The sequence below is a fragment of the Lepeophtheirus salmonis genome, chromosome 4 (assembly GCF_016086655.4).
Source record: "Lepeophtheirus salmonis chromosome 4, UVic_Lsal_1.4, whole genome shotgun sequence".
Taxonomy (NCBI): domain Eukaryota; kingdom Metazoa; phylum Arthropoda; class Copepoda; order Siphonostomatoida; family Caligidae; genus Lepeophtheirus; species Lepeophtheirus salmonis.
This window is the reverse complement of record NC_052134.2, coordinates 52,582,035-52,601,756: the sequence shown is the minus strand read 5'-3', so window position 1 is coordinate 52,601,756 and position 19,722 is coordinate 52,582,035. Positions and strand designations below refer to the sequence as shown.

Below are 19,722 nucleotides of genomic sequence, written 5' to 3'. Positions count from 1 at the left end.
ACGTTCATGCCAAAAAGTGTCATGTAAGCCGAGCGACAGTCTACAGGGTCATTCACACTGACCTGAGGATGAAGTCATACCACCTCTACAAAAAAAATATCCTTACAAATAAAATGAAGGCCATCCAGGTTGCCTTAGGAAGCAAATTGCTGAAAAATTTGAATTCCCATGGTCACCAAATCATATTTTATTCGGATGAGAAACAGTGTACTGCAGACAGATGCAACAACTTCTGGACATACAGATGGTTGGCTACAGAGAGAGCTCATGTCTGCCATTTCTTTAAAACCAAGTTTCCTGCCAGCATCTTAACTCTTGAGGCTATTGAAAGCAACGGCAGTGTGAATTCCCCCAAAAAAAAAAAGATAGAGCCAAATGAGAGAGTGTGTGCCGAAAGGTACTTTGAGCTCCTGTCGGACCAAGTTATACCTGGTATGAAAGCTAAGGCCAAAGGTATCGAGTTTCTGTTTCAAGAAGACTCGGACCCCTGTTACAAGGACTGCAAGCCCCAAAACTCGTTGAAAGAAGAGAAGTTGCAATTTTGGGGCCCCCCAAGCTGGTCTTCTAACTCTACTGATATGAATTCCATGGATTACTTCTCTTGGGGAGTAAGAGAAGAAGTATTTGCAAATTCACACAACAGCATCGACTCCTGGAAGTTCTCCGTCATAAAGTATTGAATGAATTATTTTCTTTCGTATTATTAGAACTTGTATTTAAAGTTTTAAACCTCTAGAGTCTACATGCTTCCCTTATAGATCTGGATGCAGTCAAATGGTGTCCGTATTTACCTAACCTGTATGTATTTTATCTTTATGGTTGATAGAAATGTAGAAAAATTCGACGAAAAATACAAATGTAATACAAACTCAGTATTTAGGAAAATCATTATAGCATGCTTTTGTGTTGACGGCCACATATGTTCGGATTACATTGTATTATAATTATCATATTCGGCATAAGAACAGGGAAGTCCGCAGGGGCTGGAGCTCACCCCCCTAATAAACGAATTTTTGCTTATTAATAGAAAATGTAATATTTGAATTTTTTTTCAAACAATTAAATATTTGAAATTTAAAAAAAAATTAATTTACATTGAATAGCAGTGAATTTTTGAAATTTTTCTACCAAAAATGTAATATTTGAAATTTTTTTCCTAAAAGTTTTATATTTATAATCGAAGTTTTCAAATTTATTTACAAAAAATTTAATTTTTTTATAATAACTACGAATTTTTTTCCAAAAAATTTAAAAGTTCAAATTTTTTTCCAGAAAATTTTAAAAGTTCAAATTTTTTTCCAGAAAAAATTAATTTATTGTGAACAGCTGTGGATTTTTCCCATGAAATCTAATTTATTGCGAACAGCTGTGGATTTTTTCCATGAAATCTAATTTTTTGTGAATAACTACAAAAATATAATTTTTGAAATTTTTATTGAAAAAGTTTAATTTTTTTTTTGTGAACAGCGCTGGAGTTTTGTAATTTTCTACTCGAAAAACGAAGTTTTTTTGGAAAAAATAAGTATTTGAAATTTTATTTCGAAAAATTAAATTTTTAAAATTATTTTTCATAGAAATTTAAGTTTGCAATTTTTTCCCAAACAATTTTATTTTTTTTTAATTTTTTTTTTAAGAAAATTCAAATGACCCACCCTCCAAAAAATATATATAAATATATAATCCTGAATCAACTATCGACATTTTTAGGAAAAATTCCATGACAGACAGTCCTTTTGACTGGTCCTAAGACTGATTTACACAGAATAAATTGGAACCTACACTACACTACTTAAAACCTCATAATCTTGAATTGTGTTATTCTATAAATTTTTAGTTTGCACACGGTATTTGGAAAGATATATTTATATGTATGTACATACATATGTACACTTCTCTTCTTCCTTGAAATGGCTAGAATTGACTCTCACGCGTTTTAACACGGTTCTGTATATCTTACGTCGTATGGTTATTGCAAAAATATCCTTGTATTGCACTTGCATATATTCAAATTTGATGTTCATTCAACGATGATGATGATTCCAGGATTTCTTCATGTTAATATTTCTACTTCTTGAAGCGAGGGAGAGGTATTAAAGAAAACTTAGAGGATTACACAGCATTTTTAATCCTATACATAAATAAACATATGACGAATATCAATGTTTCATTTATACATAATAATGTATGTATTTTTCTTCCAAAAAAATTCATAAAATATGTATTGAAATGATATAAGTACCGGGTTTCCATTTAACAGACTTTTCTAAGTGATTTGTATTTAAAGTTGTAAATCATATGTTAAACAAAATAAAAAAGAAATTTAAAATTGACTTCCCCTCATTTGAAGTATATATCTGGGAAGATACTGTTGACGTTTGATTAAATTAGCTACAAGCACTAACTATGAGTAGTGTTGTGTTGGTCTTTATTTATTCAGTCCAGCCCTGTCTTTAGACAGGTCTTTAATTGCCGGTCCTTGGAATTTTTCTTAAAAAGTAGATGATTTATTATGTCAAGTAAAATATAGAAATACGTAATAAGAGAATTGCACATATCTTGCAAAAAAATATTCATATTTTAATCATAATACAATTCTACCACGAACATATTATTTTTTAACTTAGTTATTAAATTTATTTGATTATATAAAGAAATAATTAAAAAAAGAAAAATACTCTCAATGACGTTACGAGATATGGATTTAACCTTCTTTAAGGACTGACCAGCGGGAATGGACTGTTTGGGGCATTACTAAAACGCGGCCAATGGTCCAAAATAAAGACCGATACAAGAGTATTAGCTATGATAGGGAGAAAATATATATAAATATCACTCTGTACAGGTCATAATGACATTGATCCTCAATTATGAGTTTTAACAAAGTCTTGCACCTATAAACAGATGTGATGAAACTTCCTTAGGCTGCAAGTCCAAGTGGAGCCTCATGCCTCTTATCACAAGTCAGTCAAGTCCTTGAATATTTTCATCAAGTTCATTATTAGCTTTCTTTTGTAGTACATTAAGGAGCTGAAATTAAGGTCAGCATCTGATTATGCAGTATTAAGAAATATCTACTTTGATGTCATTTCTTCTTATTTTCTGTTGCTCGCTTCTTCCATTCAGCTGACGTGTTGCTTTTCCAGCTCTCTCTCTTTTTGGTCCAACTCCGTATCAAGCAAGGACTTTTGGAAGAATTACTCTGTTTTCGATCCTCAATTCTACATCGAGTCCTACAGAGACCAAGACTTACAATTTCGCAGCAAATCCCATTCGATTACTCCCGATTTATTTATGGTTTCACACAAATCCTGGTTACGTTATCCCATCTCCTCAAGAATTAAAGAATAATTATTACAACGTGAGAAAATATATTAACTACAGATATAAAAAACATAGAGTGATGAAGATAAATTCCGTCGGACCTGACCAAAACATTCAAATTGTAGAACTAATCAATTGTTATGTTCACAACATAGCTGGAAGCTTCAAATATTTTGATATTCGATCCTCCTTTTTTGTAAATGTGAAAACTTACTAATTCAATAACTAATGAAGACTGAGTGATTGAAATTAATTCCTATTTCGATATATTTAAGCACGCAAGTCTCTAGGAACACCGTCTACGCCGTCAGAAAGTACTAAACGTTGGAGAGGAAGAAGGGCTCTGTCAAAAAAGAAAACAGCAGTGGACAATCGCCTCAAGTCAATACAATAGATCTCGGGATTGCACAACATATTGTCCAGAGAGCTACCAAAAGAGTGGTTGGAAAGAGCCTTATGTTGATGGATAGGCCACTTTTGACGACACAAATAATTAAATAAATCTATCTCCTTCATTGCTAGACTCTTTTGAATCAGTCTCTTCTGTTAATTTCATTCGGTTCTTTTACACCTTTGGTCTGGTGTCAACCCTCCTCGGCTATGTCTTTAGTGTATGGCGAGGGGAAGGCCTGCAGTGTCTTTCATCCAAACACCAAGGCCCTCAATGCAACTATCAGCCAGCACTGGGACGCATGTCAAGTAACAAAGCTTCAAAACTTGGCAAAGTCAAGTCAAAAGTCATCAAATTAAAGTATCGATTCCAATAATTATAGTTGTAAAGAATATGACCCTCCGGTAAGCTAAAAAAGAAAAAGAAATCTATATGAACATGGTAGCGAGTGATCTAAAACAATCTGAGTACTAACTAATTTAATAATTAATGAAAGTTGAGTGATTGAAATTAATTTATATTACGTTATATTAAAGCATAAATAAATAGTTACGAAATAAAACATATTTGAGCTCTCTGGCTTGCGCGCAAGTTGAGAAAATGACACTTTAATGTGATGGACGATTTTCCATTCGCACACTCCAAGCAGTTGAGCGTCTCCAGGACACCACTGTCTAAGCCGTCAATAAGTCCAAAAGGTTGGAGAGGAAGAAGGGCTCTGTCAAAAACGCAGCTTTGATTTGACCGACCTATTTATGATTTTCATCTAAGTACCAATTAAGAGAGCTAGCGTTCGTACGACAAACATTTGAAAACGACAGTGTTTCATGACTATACTACTCTAAATTGAATGGCATAGATAGGCGTAAAATCCACGCTTTAAACATACCTTCAATAGATAAATTAATATTAACAATGTTATAAGGAAATATAACGCATCCATATGTTGAATAGGTTCTCAATTGAACAATAAAGTTGAAGTTGAAGTTAGTGATGTGGTTGTTTACGAGATCATTCCTAGTCTCAACACCAAATTTTGTAGACCTCATCTGGATCTCGACTTCTTATTTTGGTATTGACAGTGAGGGTTATAGAGGAGGGGTAGAGGCCATGATTAAAAGAGGCATTTGTCTCAGGCTCTGTTCAGTATTGGGGGTCCCTTCACAGAATATATTTTCATTTAAGTTCAATTTTATAAACTGAAAAAGATTTTTTTAAAGGTTATAAAATGGGAAAAAAGGATTGACCCTCTTTTTAGAAAATGTCAATTAAATATAATATTTTTAACGTCATTGATACAATGAGATAAAATATTTCATAAAATCATTCACACAGTTGCAGTAATTTCCCGCAAAATGGCGCCACTCTCGATCATTTTATAAAGAAACTAATATATGTAAGCATTGCCATGGAACTGTGCTTAACGATATTTTTATAAAGTACTTTTAGCTGAAAAAGAATTGAAAAGCATTGAAATACCGATACCAATTTTGATATCGGATCCGATATGAAATCATTGGTACCATGAGAACACTTCTACTCAGTATTTCAATCAAAATAATTTACTTTCCCTCATGACAAGTTCAAATTAAATTTTTTTAGTATTCCTAGCTATATTCTTGACCATTTAAAGTCTTGATCCCGTTAATGTCAGGATCAAGATCAAAGCACCTCCATTAAAATTCCCTTTTTGTAAAAAAAAAAAATAACGGAAATCAATTTTTATTATTTTGATCTTTGGTAAAATGATCTTGAACACAATTCTAATAATTATTAATGTGTTTTAAGAACTTGATTGCATATGGTTTCTGAACATTAAATAGTTTTATGCTATATTTGTAAATGTCATTTAATAGGCAATTACAATGATTAGGCTTTTAATTCCTTACAAATTAACTTCCTGACTCATATAAAAAGTGTTTCATTCTAAACCGGTAAAATATGCACTGGACGTTTGGAACGTTACAAGATACTTAACCAATTTTGACATTAACATTTTTTTTTTCAAACTAAAATGGTCTGCTCAATTAAAAAAATGACTTGATTGGTCAAGCCAGCTTAACCAAATTATATTTTATGTGATGTATTCAGAAAATTCGAGAATATAAAAAAATAAATGTTGTTCAATTTTTGTAGTCAGGAAATGTTTTATACGCAGTGAATGAATGAATGCATCTTTATGACTATAGTTGATAATATTTTAGAGAAAAACGCGTGCGAGGAGAAGGGGGTGGGGGCGGGGGATAGGGAGGAGAAAGACATATGGTTTTATTGTTTAAAATACTGATGTGATTCTCACTGACAATCACATCAGTATTTATCAGTTGCCTGCTTTATTATGAATTTAGAGGGTATAACGAGAGTATTTATTAGCAAAATGTTTAATGAAGATATACTACGTATAATTGACTTGGACGTTTTTTAACCGTTAGAGTAGATTTGAATACGTCACACTCCATGAAATTGTAATTCATTATGAACCATATTCTCAGAATAATAACTAATAAAACGACAAAGTAAGAGTATTTCAAAATATATTTGAAGTTCCAAGTTTAAAAAGAAGGCTGAAATCAAATATAATCTACATACTAAAAAATAAACCATTAAACATTTATGTTAAATATACAAAATTAACCAACTAGTTGCGAATCAGTAAAAAGTATAAAATATTTACTAATTTCCAAATGGAACTCTGAATTTTTTGTACCATCTAACAGTAAGTATTCAATTTTTTTTTAAATCTAAACATAAAATATGATTCTATTTTAGCTAAACATATTAAGAATTATGATACACAAATCATGAAATGGCAAAAACAAGTACCTAAATGGTCACACCAACGGGGGTAATAGCTTTGGATGGTTCGCAACTAGTTTGTCTGAGACTAGTTTCTTCACTTATAGACTTGGGTATGATCATTAGGTTTTCCAATATTACATAGTCAATAAATTTAATTTTTATCACTTAATGATTAGCTATGGTTCATATCCTTCAGAAAAGGGTGTTCAGAAAACTCATAAAAGGCAAAAACAACTGTTTAAATGGTCACAACAACGGGGGTAGTTGCATTGGGTGTAGCATTATAGTTAGCAATTGTGTATATCCTTCATGATAATAGTATGTTGTTATATAAGCATAAACAACAGGGGAAATATCTTTTTTTGATGCTCTTAATAAGGAGTAATATCGCCGGACATTACTACATAATTAGCTTTTGCTCTAAATCTTTACGATGGATTTAATTCTAACATTTTTTTATTAGTATATTTATTGTCTAATTTTATGATTATGACATTTACTTTATTATTAATAATTAGTTAGATCTCATCGGTAGAGATATATCTATCCTGTGCACAATTGTATATAGCAACTTCCACATGAAGAAGAGGGGTGATTATCTCTTTGATTAAACTCCACGTCTCGCTTGTGTTTTGCAACCTAAAGTTATGACATATTTAACTGGATTCCGGGTGTCAGAATAAGAAAATATTATTTGAATCAATCTATTATTTCAATATTTTGTATTTATAATTTATTGTTATTATTAATTATATGAGTACAATTGTTTAATTTTGTATATTTAACATAAATGTATAATGGTTTATTTTTTAGTATGTAGATTATATTTGATTTCAGTCTTCTTTTTAAACTTAGAAGTTGAAATATATTTTGAAATACTCTTACTTTGTCGTTTTATTAGTTATTATTCTGAGAATATGGTTCATAATGAATTACAATTTCATGGAGTGTGACGTTTTCAAATCTATAGTAACGGATAAAAACCGTCCAAGTCAATTATACGTAGTATATCTTTATTAAACATTTTGCTAATAAATACTTTCGTTATACCCTCAAAAATAAAATTTCTAAAAAAGAAGTTCATTTGATCAAATTTTGCAGCGGAGGGTTTAAAAAAAAAAAAATTATAGCCTAAACAGGATTGCAAGATTTGCCTTTTTTAAGCAGTTTGGCTTCGAAAAAAATTAGAAATTTCAGATTTGAAATAAATTTGTATTTAATAGTTTTGTTTTATAAACACATTTTTCATGAAACTTAATTTAATAGGTTCTGTGGCCCATTAAAATAGTTAAAGTAGAAATTCGGCTTATTTTATTAAAAGATTGGGCATTCCTGATCTAGAGGATTAAGCGTTATTTTTTTTTTCAAAAAAATAAAAATGTTGGGGAAACCATTTTTCTCAATCTATTAGTAATAAGTTCCGTGTCCACAGGACGACAAAATTTGCTTAATCCGAGCTGGTTAGGAACCTATCTAATCATGGAATTCTAGATACGTTATCATTAATCACTCATGCGGGGCAATTTGTTTTTTGATTTATTTCCCATCTGGAAGGAATGGGGAAAAAATGGCGTTGAATCTTTTTTTCTTTTTTCTAACCTATCTCTCCTTTTTTATTCCAAGGGGCCTCCGCAAATGCTGTACTTGAACAGCTGTAGCCCCCCTCCCAAAAAAAAAAAAAAAAATATATATATAGGAATTTTTACTTTTCACTAGAGAATTTAATTATATAATTTTGAATTTTTTTTTCTGAAAATTAATTTTCTGTGAATATTTAAAGATTTTGGAAAAAAAATTCCTATTTTAAATTCTTTTTTCAAAATATTTTATATTTTAAATTTAATTATTGAATTTTGTTCCAAATAAATTTAACTTTTTGAGAATTGTTATAGATTTTTTAAATTTTTGGATAAGAGTTATGGATTTGAATTTATTTCTACTGAATAGCTTTGGATTTTCGATTTTATTTTCAAAGCATTTTGTACTTTTTCTTTTAATTTAATATTTGAAATTTAATTTTTAAAACTTATTGTTCAAAAATTTTCTCAAAAAATTTAATTTTTGAAACTTATTGTTCAAAATTTTTATCAAAAAATTTAATTTTTGAAACTTATTGTTCAAAATTTTTATCAAAAAATTTAATTTTTGAAACTTATTGTTCAAAATTTTTATCAAAAAATTTTATTAACTTAAATAATAATCTTTGAATTTTTTTTCCAAAAAAATTCCAAAAACTAAGTTCTCCCCAGAATATAATCTTGGAACTCTTCCGATTCCCTTCTAAAGGGAACCAAAATTCCTTACGTAAAAAGGGAAACTAACATGCAGACGAACCTGATGACGTGAACATTCTATAATTTAATCTCTCTCTCTCCCCCCATCACACACTCTTGGCAATGTATTCAACGGCTGGTGCATCGGTACAGGCCTATTGATGGGTTGGTGTAATTTAAACCAAAAACGGAACAATTTGATTTATGAAAAAATGTAGATAATTTAAAAAGGGTTCTCCTTGCTGATTGACCTTTAAATATAACTCAAATAATGTGCTCAAGGATAGTACAAAGGTTACCATATATATATATATATACCTATAAAAACTGGAAATTGAAGAAGGAGGCAAAAAAAAAGAGGAAACATTGCTATTTTTGGATTTCTCCTTTTGCATAGATTTACTCAATAACTCTCTAGACTAATGTCCTATCTACCTTCTAGGGTTTCTCTTTCAGAATCTCGTTTTGCAAGGATTTTTCTGTGTTTTATATTTGAGTTACATGTTTTTCTTTGTTTTCAAGGCTGTAGTATCTCTTTTAACCTTAGACCTCATCCACAAGGAAAAATTTTATGCAAAAAACGCAAAAATATTTATCTCTTTAAGGACTTATACACAAAACCTGTGATACATTTAACCTAAAATGATATTTTTTTAAAGCGACTTCCAGAATGGAAGAATTTGCTAACGACGGAATGCAAGAAAGATGTACTCCCGGGCAGCGGTGGCAAAATGTATTTGCAAGTGAATGGATAGGGGTAAATTATACAATGGTGACGTCATATTAACGCAAACTTACAACTACATTATATGAATAGTAGACTTTCAGGGGTTCGTATGGTTCCAGTTCCTCTGCCCTTGCGTTCCATAAAAACAACCCGAACACTATTCGTTCCTTCCTTCCTAGAAGTCCCACCTATCTTTATAGCCATTCTTCACTCATGGGAAGGATTGAATGCACAAATCCTACTTTAAACATGAACTATTTTGTGTCTTGAAATAGTTTACATTGAAGAGCTGAAAAAATATAGTTAGTAATTATGTCATTTCAGCTGTTATAGTTACCATAAAAGAGCATTAATGACCGGTCATAGGACTTAAAATGTTTATTCGGACCGAACCGATAGGACTGCAGTCCTTTTAGTTTTTTAAACCGATCCAACAATGGTGCTAATGACAAAAATGAAAAACATTAGAATTTAGAATATGATATACGAGTATATAGGCAGTGGCGTCGCTATTGAGTGATTGAAATTAATACATCTTTCGAAGTATTGAAGCACAAGAAATCAGTTACAAAACAAAACAAACTTGAGCATTTTAGCTTACGTAAAAGTCGAGAAAATGACATTTGAACGTGATCAACGATTTTCCATTCGCTGACTCTAAGCTGTTGTACGTCTCTAGGACCACCGGCTACGGCGTCAGCAACTCCGAAACATTGGAAATGAAGATGAGCTTTCTCAAAAAGGACACACTGGACAGGAAATAGGCAAAAAATAGCCCACGTCAATCCCCTCAAGTCCATGAGAGCCCATGCAATAGATCTCGGAGTTTCACACCAGACTATATCCGCAGGGGTTCACAGGCCTTCCACCACCACCTGAAAGTCATCATTGCCACTAAGAGCGACCACATTAAGGATTAAAAAATCCCAGACACATTATTTTTGTTGAAATTCTAATTCTAATTGATAAATTATATCTTTTTGAAACCTTTAAATTTCAAAGGGTTCCGATTTTAATGTACCACTCCGTATAAAAAAACCTATTTATATAAGTAATTATTTAACGCTATGGATAATTTTTGAGGCTAAGTCTCCCCAAATGCTCAAAGTTAGGTAGCCCCTGCGGGTAGGACTAGGTATAAATTTATTATTTCTTCTTAAAATATAAAAGGAAATACTGAAATTTCACAGAAGGTATGTGATTACTAAGGGAAGGAATCCCTATATTTAAAAATATGTTTCCCGGGATCCCAAACAAAGAAAATTTTCCGGGAAAGGAGAAACCCTAGAACCTACTACATAATATAATGTATTTCTCTTCTCTAAAGATTCTAAAGAAAAGGAGGAGAAAGAAGAATGGTAAATAAGGTACTACCTGAAGTTGACCCTGAGACATATGTTTATTATCCATGATATACAGACAACAATTTGATTGTGGATAGAATAATAATAAAATAATGTTGATAATGCTGTACTACTATCTAGTATGTTAATAGAAGGTGAAGTGTTTTCATAATCTAATTTTCTTCACATGAGAAACCGGCGAGCCTACCTAATAAGACCTCGTAATTACACCTATAAGGATAGTAAACAACGTGAGACATTTTTTTTTGTGCATCCATTTCTTACATTAGTATTATTATTATTATGGGGTGTCCAAGTAGGTATATAACATAACATAATAACAATAATAAAAAACCACAATCCACGTCATCGTGACTATAATTGATTCTCGCAACCTTTCCTCTTCCTAAAAGAAACAAAGAAAAAAGCTCAAAATCAGTAATTAATAGTAGTTAGCCGATAACCATGAAATTATTATACCTTAAATAAAATTGTTATAGCTGAAGAAGGATTAGTTCAAATTCAACCAATGAAATGTTCAGAATCCAGAGAATTGGGGTAATTGTGTCAGTTCTTATTTAGGACTGAAGAAGTCAGTCCTATTTATTTCAGTCTCGGTCCAATCCATTTCAGGCCTGTATATACATCCTAAAACTGATGTAGTTCGATCTTTGATGACGTCACACAAGTATATTTCTTCTTTCTTTTAATGATTTCTGGTACTGAAAGTCTCAATGACTCATACAATCGGTCCTAAGATAAATAAGAATTGAGACAACACTACGAATAATGGGGGAGATGCACACAAATCGACAGCTGACAAAAAAATACACTATAAATGTTTGTGTTAGTGGAATTACGGCCATGATTAACAAACATTTTCTAGATCAATGTTTCTCAAATATCGGTACGTGTTGGCTTGGGGGAATTTGGAGAAACTCAAGAGGGTATTTGAGATTTAAAAAAGAAAATATCTTCAAGTTGTACATCATTGAAACTAGAAATGCTTCGCGCTGGTTAGGTTCTATTTGGGTGGAAAAATATTTTTAAAAAGTAGTCTATTACTGAAAAAGGTTGAAAATCCCTATTTTAGCTAATGTGAGTGATCTTTGATTCAACACGGCGTAACGTTTATAATATTTTGCTACCCTTCTCCCCCAAAAAAAAATAGCCCAATGTCAGTCGATACTATTTTCTTCTATTTCATTACTATTTATAATAATTGTTGGGAATTATTCACAGTTCTTAATAACAGGTAATTTTAATTTTCGACCCATCAAACGTCGTTAGCTTTATTGAATCTTGCAACCTTTCTTACTTCAAAAAGAAACAGTTGGAAAATAGGTCCGATTCAGCAGTAATTCTATCCTGCTTAATAATAGCAAATTCAATAAATAATACAATATTTAGAGCACTAACAAGCTCAAAAAATGTGTAAAATTGACGGCTCACTACAAAATACAATGTAAATTTGTGTCGCAAATGAACAATTAATTTTATTGGTACTTGTATATACATTTACAAAATACAAAATTATGCAAGAATGATTTTTTTTAATTGAGCACGGATTACATTTCTAATATAAAATTGAAAGCCGAAATTTAAAGTTTTTGGGGTAGTAAGATATTGCCTTGACGAGAAAGTCCGTCAAAGATCGTTAGCTACATTTTATCTTGGAGAATTCTACAAAAAAAAAACACACACACACAGATAAAAAGGGCTAAAATCAGTTTTTAGTTTGCCAATTTATGTCCCTGAATAGTATCGATAGTTGGTAGTTAATAGAGCTGGTACAGTACAGGGCTATACCGTGGTTCGGTTCGGTACAACCCTCACGGTTCGTTATGTTTTTCAGGAGCATTTGCAAGATTATGTATTCGGGGGTGGTGGGATTGGTTTTTTGATTTTTTTTTTTGGAAGAAATTAAAACTTTATGGAAAAATTAAATTTCAAATAATACATTTTTTCGAAAAAAATTTGAAAAAATCACAGCTATTCACAAAATAATAACCTTTTTCGAAAAAATTTCAAAAATTTAATTTCAAGTATATAATTTTTTGGAAAAAAAAAGTCCAAAATTCACAGTTATTCGCAAAAAAAAAATTCATTTAAAAAAACTTATTGAAAAAATATTTAAAAATCTATAGCTATCCAAAATATATTTAACTTTTCGGAAAAAAGATTCAAAAATTCACAGCTGTTTAAAAAAAAATGAAAAAACATTAATATTATATGTATATATTTTGTTTTTAAATGAATTTAAATTGTGAGGTAAGATTTAAATCCATAGCATACTTTTATATAAGAAATAATGTTTTTATCTGTTTACCATATACAAAAAAGAGATAATGACACACAAAATGATAAAATAGATCCCAATTGAAGAAAATCCAGTCGTACGGTGAAGGAATTACTAAAATAAATTTCCCAATGTTTCCAAGTTAACTTCATGGTACTACGCAACTACAGGTACATATGTCTTTTTTCGACAACTGACGATATTGTGAATGCTAATATATCTTATTTATTACCGAAAAATGTATACAAGCTCATTTAAAAAAAAATTATAAGTTCATAAATTATATAATCCGTGCATATTTTTTATATCAACTTTTGTTTTTTCGAGAAGTTAAGTATATTCATGAATATTTTTTTGTACAGAAAAGTAATTATAAAGGAATAAAATATCGAAAAAACTTGAGAAACTACATTAATTCTATTAAAAAAACTATTTTACTATTAATCAGGTGTGGGCGTCTAAAACTGAACACTCCTTTAAATTTTATGGTTTGAGGGCTTGACGAGGGGTTCGTTTATAGACCTTAAGGCCAAGATCTTTCTTAACTAGCCGGTCCATGGTACTTCTGCTGACGTTGAACTCCATGGAGAGGCCGCTGACAGTGACCTTGCGTATCTTGTCCTCGACAGACTTTTTCACGGCAACAATCATTGCGTCCGACCTTCGAGGCCTTCCCTTAGATCTTGTGGTCCCCTCAGGAGTCCCTATGGCGACTACTCTGAAAACGGTGTTGCGGCTGCAGTTCAGAACCTTGGCAATTTCAGTGGGAGTTTTTCCCCGCGTGGAAAGTTCCAAAACTCGACGTCTCTCTATATTATCGGCTGTTGTTTCACTCTTGCTCTTTACATTTTGCTGGAGCTTTGTTTATAACTAGTCAAGATCTTTGCCTCGAAGTATAAACCGGTTTCAACTCAATAAAATCACGAATATGTGCATGGCATCAAATTTAAAGGAGTGTTCAGTTTAAGAAGCGCACACCTGTACTGTACTGAAAGAAATATCAAAAATCTAACATCATACCCCAATTTTTCCACAAAAAAGCTGTCTTGATGAGAGAGTTTAATTTAATATAAGTCAGGGGAATGTAACCTACACCCTCCTCAAACGGGCCAAAGTCACAGCCCTAGATAGTTGGCCAATTCATCTCCCCAAATATTAAATTGTTGACTGACTAACACGATCTAATTTGAGTTAAACTAATCAAAGTTTCAAACAATGATAAGGGGAAAAGAAGCGGCAAAATCGATAGCATACAACAAATACGGAGTACCATTTTATTTTAGTGACAAATCCATAGAGAAAAGAACCTCTTTATCCCGGTAAAGTTGAATGTTGTTCTGAACATTGATCTGTGGAATTTTAATTAGTTCTTGTGTAAGAGCTATAAACAATTCGCAAGAATTATTGAATAATAATTCCATAGCTAGGAAGAACCAAGGTTAATAGAAATACAAGGTTAGACAATCATATAATTGGGCTTACTAGAATTTTCAATTTGATGTATCGCTGGGAAAGATAAGCATATTTTGACAAAACACGCAACCACTCGTAATCTATGATGTCACCATTGCTATAATTTTCAATTTTATATATCGGTTCGCCTGTTGGGGAAGAAAAACAGATTTTGAGAAAACACACAACCACTCATAGTCTATGACGTCAATTTGAAAAAGCCTGGTGGAAGTCAAACATCAGTCGTACACGCGTTATGGTATAACCTTGTATTTCTATTAACCTTGGGAGTAACTACCAGCTGATCTATTTCCTAAGATCAAATCATCTACAGCTATTGCACCGACTGATATATAAATATTTGTTATTCACTCATGGTTCATGATTTAAAAAGGTTATTTTTTATAAGATAGTTTCTAATATTTTGTTTTATTATCTTTATTGAAGAATTTAATTAAAAATGAAATTTTAAAAACGAAATATGAAGTTAAAAAAGAACCGAGTTTACTTTTTAAATAGTAAATACTTGAGTGAATTTCACTCTATAAACTTAAATATTATTATTAGGAAATAATAAATTTAAATAATTAATAATAATTAAATGTGGCTAATGATCAAGACATGTGTTGCACAATTTCATGCATCATTGCACTTTTTTCATTTCCGTTAAAGGGATCTTTCGTTTGTTTTTTTATCTTGGAATGTTCAAATAAAGTAGGAATTACATTAAGTATCAAACGCTACCGTCCTTCAAGAGACTTTCACAGAAACATTGATTCTTCATAGTGAGCCTAAAGCAAATAATTTATGTATGAGTAATTAGAATATGCAGCCTAGTGACATCCTTATAAAACAACCCATTCATTTAATTTCCACATCCCTCACACAGTCAAAAATAGTTTATTATATATAACTTGGTAAACGCTTGACTCCTTGGGTGGAGTTCAATTCGCACGTTTGATGGCATTGACCCACAACTTCCTTCGATTGATGTCTTTTGTAAAATTAAACATTATCATGGGCCATAAGCCTGGATACTTTTTAATCAAAGATGATCTATTAATAATAATATACACTACACGTCACTATTATGAAAAATATATTACAATTGATAAGTATTGGCTAATTATGATAAATAATTAAATTAAGCCCACAAAGTAGAACATAAATTGTCTTAAAGACCTTACAATTAGACCTTATGGCAGCTGACAATTTTAAGCCAATCAGTAAAGAGAAGGAAAAAATATGTTCCTCTTCTACAGAGTGTCCACTCTTTCCTTTAAGTGAGTCCTTTAGATACAATAAAGGTAACGAATATAGACAGAGTTTGCGGGAAGGTGGGGATCCTAGTCCCCGTTACCTTTAAGATTTAAATATATATTATAAAAATATATACAAATTGGCCCTGAGGAACAAATTTCAAACTTCCCCCTTGTATAAATTTCAAACTAAACATACAGTAACAATAAATATTAAGACTCGGTCCAAGACCCATTTTTTCGCCGAAACAGTCTTAAGTGTTTAATTCCAGAAGTTAGACCAATCAAACCGACATTTAATCGTTTTTAAATGGTGGACTGATTTGTTTTTGGTCTCAAACTATGGACCTATTTTATATCTAATCCTGATTTATGTGTTGTACAAATATGATTTAAATAACTCATTTAACATTTTATATGGCGTTATTATGCTGATGTTCACAATTTTGAAACACACATGAAGTCATCAATAATTATCGATAGAATCAGCCTACACCGAATTTTTAAGGCGACTATTTTTTGTGAGACCGATCCATGCTGAACTTTTCTTTGAGACCGGTCCAAACAAAACTTCTTTAAAAGACAGAATTAGTTCGGTTCACTAAAAATCATAATTGTCTCATACAGGTCGTTTTCAGATCAAAATCCAACAAGGTTGTGCCGTTATCGATCTATTAGTTCAAGAGGTTCCGGTTCTTGAACCACTTGAATCGGAACCGACAAAGTCGAACTGAGACCGTAATATACTGCTTATCGGTCTTGGCTCCTGTTCTTTATTTAATATATAGACTATATAAAGCAAATACAATATATATTATAAAAATAAATTAGTTTTAATCAATAAGTTAATTTTAGGAGTTTTTTTAATGCAATTTGAGTATTTTACAATGATTTTTTTACGTCGCCAGGGAGATACAGTTGTATCTGAGTTCCAAATAGCTAAGGACTTCTTATGGATCTTAAAAAGTGGTTTTAGGCACAAGACATTGTAAATAAAAGAGGGAAGGGAAGGGGTGGGGTAAATCAAACACTTATATTACACGTCTTTACCTTTATCATATCTTACAACTTTCCCTCCAAAAAGAAACAGAAGGAATGCCCAAAATCAGTTGGTATATAGTAAATTCTTCCCATTTACGGAATTATTATTCAATAATTGTTGAGAATTGTTCACAGCTCAAAAGTAACTAATTCTTATTCAAGCAATCAACAATGATCGAGACAAAAATAGCAGAACAATCGACAACAAAATACACTATATATTTTTGTGTTAGCGAGATAACGCCGTGATTAATGACGTGTCAAACAGCGTCACCTCACTTACACAAAATAAACAATGTATTTTGTTGTTCCCGATCAATCTTTCTTCTTCTTTCCCCCTGACAGTTAATTGGTTGAATTAAAATGATCTCTTATTAAGCTATGAGCAATTCTTAACCATGATTGTACAACAATTCCATTGTTGAGAAGAACATATTTGCATCGTGTTGATATTCCAGACGGCCTTACCCCACAAACACAAAAATGCATTTGGTTGTCAGCTGTCGATGTTTCTTCCTCTTATCAGTGTTATTAATATTGATTGGTTGGATATGAACTATTTCTTATTAAGCTATGAACAACTCCTATTGAATAATAACTCTACAGATGAAAGAATTAATTGGGATTTTTTAATTCCCTTTCGTGAGAAAGGTTGTGTGATACAATACAATTAGCGACGTGGTTCAAGAAGCAGACAAATCCACAGCTGACAATAAAATACAATGAGAGTAAATGGGTATTTTTATGACGTAATGCCGTGACATAAGGATTCATGGGGTAGAAAGATTCCCCCCCACTTTCCCGGTGTGATGGTTGTCAACTAGGGGCGGCTCGAAGAAAGGAAGAAAATATATAAAACAGAATTTTTCCTAAGAAGTAGTGTACTATTATTTATCAGATAGTATTTTTATACATATATATTATTAATCTCCTCTACTTTTTCGCGCAGGATAAGAAGAAGCTTTGATGATGATGAAATCCTAGACTACTACGTGCGCGTGGATGATCCATACACGAGGATACGAATATTTTGAAGCTGCTGTAGTAGTCGTGGTTGTAAAAAAAAGGTGGACGGACATATTATTTTAAGTATAGCATAGAAGATACCTACTCAATATAATATTATATCCTAGTTTTTTTAATTTTTTATTATTTTACCAAACACTATTTTAGTCGGAAAGTGACTTTTCTAGAAGTGACAGGGTCTCTCTCTCTTTCAACATTAATGATAACTAATCATTTAGTGTGCATTCGGTTTGAATAATATGTGAATCCCTGTTTTTTTCATCCTCTTCCTTACGGCTCACGATATAAGAACATCCTTCCATCCATATAATATCACTTATTCATATATAATACTCGTGTAAGTAACAAGCTTTTTATTTCTCTATAAATAGATTTATTTTGAGTTTTTACTTTTGTGTTTATTAAATGCTCACGAGGATATCTCTTTTCTCAACTAGTCACAAGGTCGTTATTATTATTATTATTGGGGGTTTGATTTATTATTAATTACTAATATTAAGTGCAACGGATCCTGTCATTTATAATATGTGGTGAGTGTACACAAGAATCCTTAAGAAAATCAGACATGTCTAATATATATACAGCCCAATATTCCATAGACATATTTCACTCAACTATAGGCTTTGTATTCAAATAACTCGGATGGTTTGAGATACTCAGTGCTATTTGCAGATCGGCCAAAGAATGGATCAGAATAATTTGTCGACGAATACTAATCAAATACAAACTATTAGTCTTTTGTATTAAAATTTCTGGGATAAAGTTGAGATACACAAGTTTGTTGTCTATAGTTTAACTCCTTTATTTGAATTATAAGACCATATATGGACCGGATTTGTCCTTCCATGTGCTATTTGCGGTGCTTTCGAAGGATTGATCATAAAAATTTGCTAATGAATACAAATGTAATAACAACATCTTTTCGTGAGTTGTATGTTTTGTATTTAAATTTCTGGAATGCGTTGGGATAGCCAAGATTATTGGTTATAGTTTAACATCTTTATTTTATTTACGGTACCTTATTCGGTTCCGATAGTACGGCCTTTCAAATGCATAATATCTGTTCATTTCTAATTCGTTTAATTTTTACTCTAATTTAAGTGCTATTTTCGGTGCACACAAAGGATTAATCCGAATAATTTATTGATGGATTATAATAATTCGTTGCAGAATAAAAAAATTATCCTCCAGACTCAATTATCTGAAAAATGGTTAAATCTTACTTTTGTATTGTCGAGCCACAAATGTATTTTCTCTTTGTAGTTGTCTATTCATTTGTATTAGTAGGTGTATTCATAGCCAGCAGGTATTATTAATATTATTCTTATAGGGACAAGTTTCGTTTATTTTCTAATGGTAGAAGGAAGAAAAAACCATTTGTATATTCTACAAAATGTGGTTTTTATTCTTATAAATACCTACATAGGAAAGACTATATAGAGTCCATGATTCAAGGTCAAAAAACCAAAGGAAAAGTGGTCAAATATTTATACTTCGTGTGGACTACTTTTTGAAAGATTATTATTAATATGATGGAGTTGAAGGTCTGCAAAGCAAACATACTCTATATAAATGTAGCTATTCAACATCAAAACAAGCTTGAATGATTATACTTTTATTTTTCAAAGAATTATTGTTCCTTTCTATCGATGGATTATTCTGATGAATCCATTGAAAGCGTTACAAATCACATATTAAACTAATGAAACTTGAACATAAAAGTGAAAGAATTATAAATTGATATATTTTATGTATTTGGACGGCAACAGATGAGGGGCATATTAAGTATCA

At 31.4% G+C, this 19,722-nt stretch overlaps 1 protein-coding gene across 4 annotated transcripts in view; it reads left to right on the top strand.

Annotated features, from left to right (window-relative positions):
* Positions 1–17,429: 17,429 nt before the first annotated feature.
* Positions 17,430–19,722, top strand: part of LOC121116193 (glucose dehydrogenase [FAD, quinone]) — a 28,318-nt gene continuing 26,025 nt past the window's right edge. The window contains exons 1-3 of one of the 4 annotated variants that reach the window (XM_071887473.1): positions 17,430–17,781; positions 17,855–17,994; positions 18,079–18,268. The gene's annotated coding sequence lies outside the window, so the exon portion shown is untranslated. Of the gene's footprint in view, positions 17,782–17,854; positions 17,995–18,038; positions 18,269–19,722 lie in introns of all 4 variants that reach the window. The other 3 variants (XM_071887474.1, XM_071887476.1, XM_071887475.1) reach the window with 3 other exon arrangements.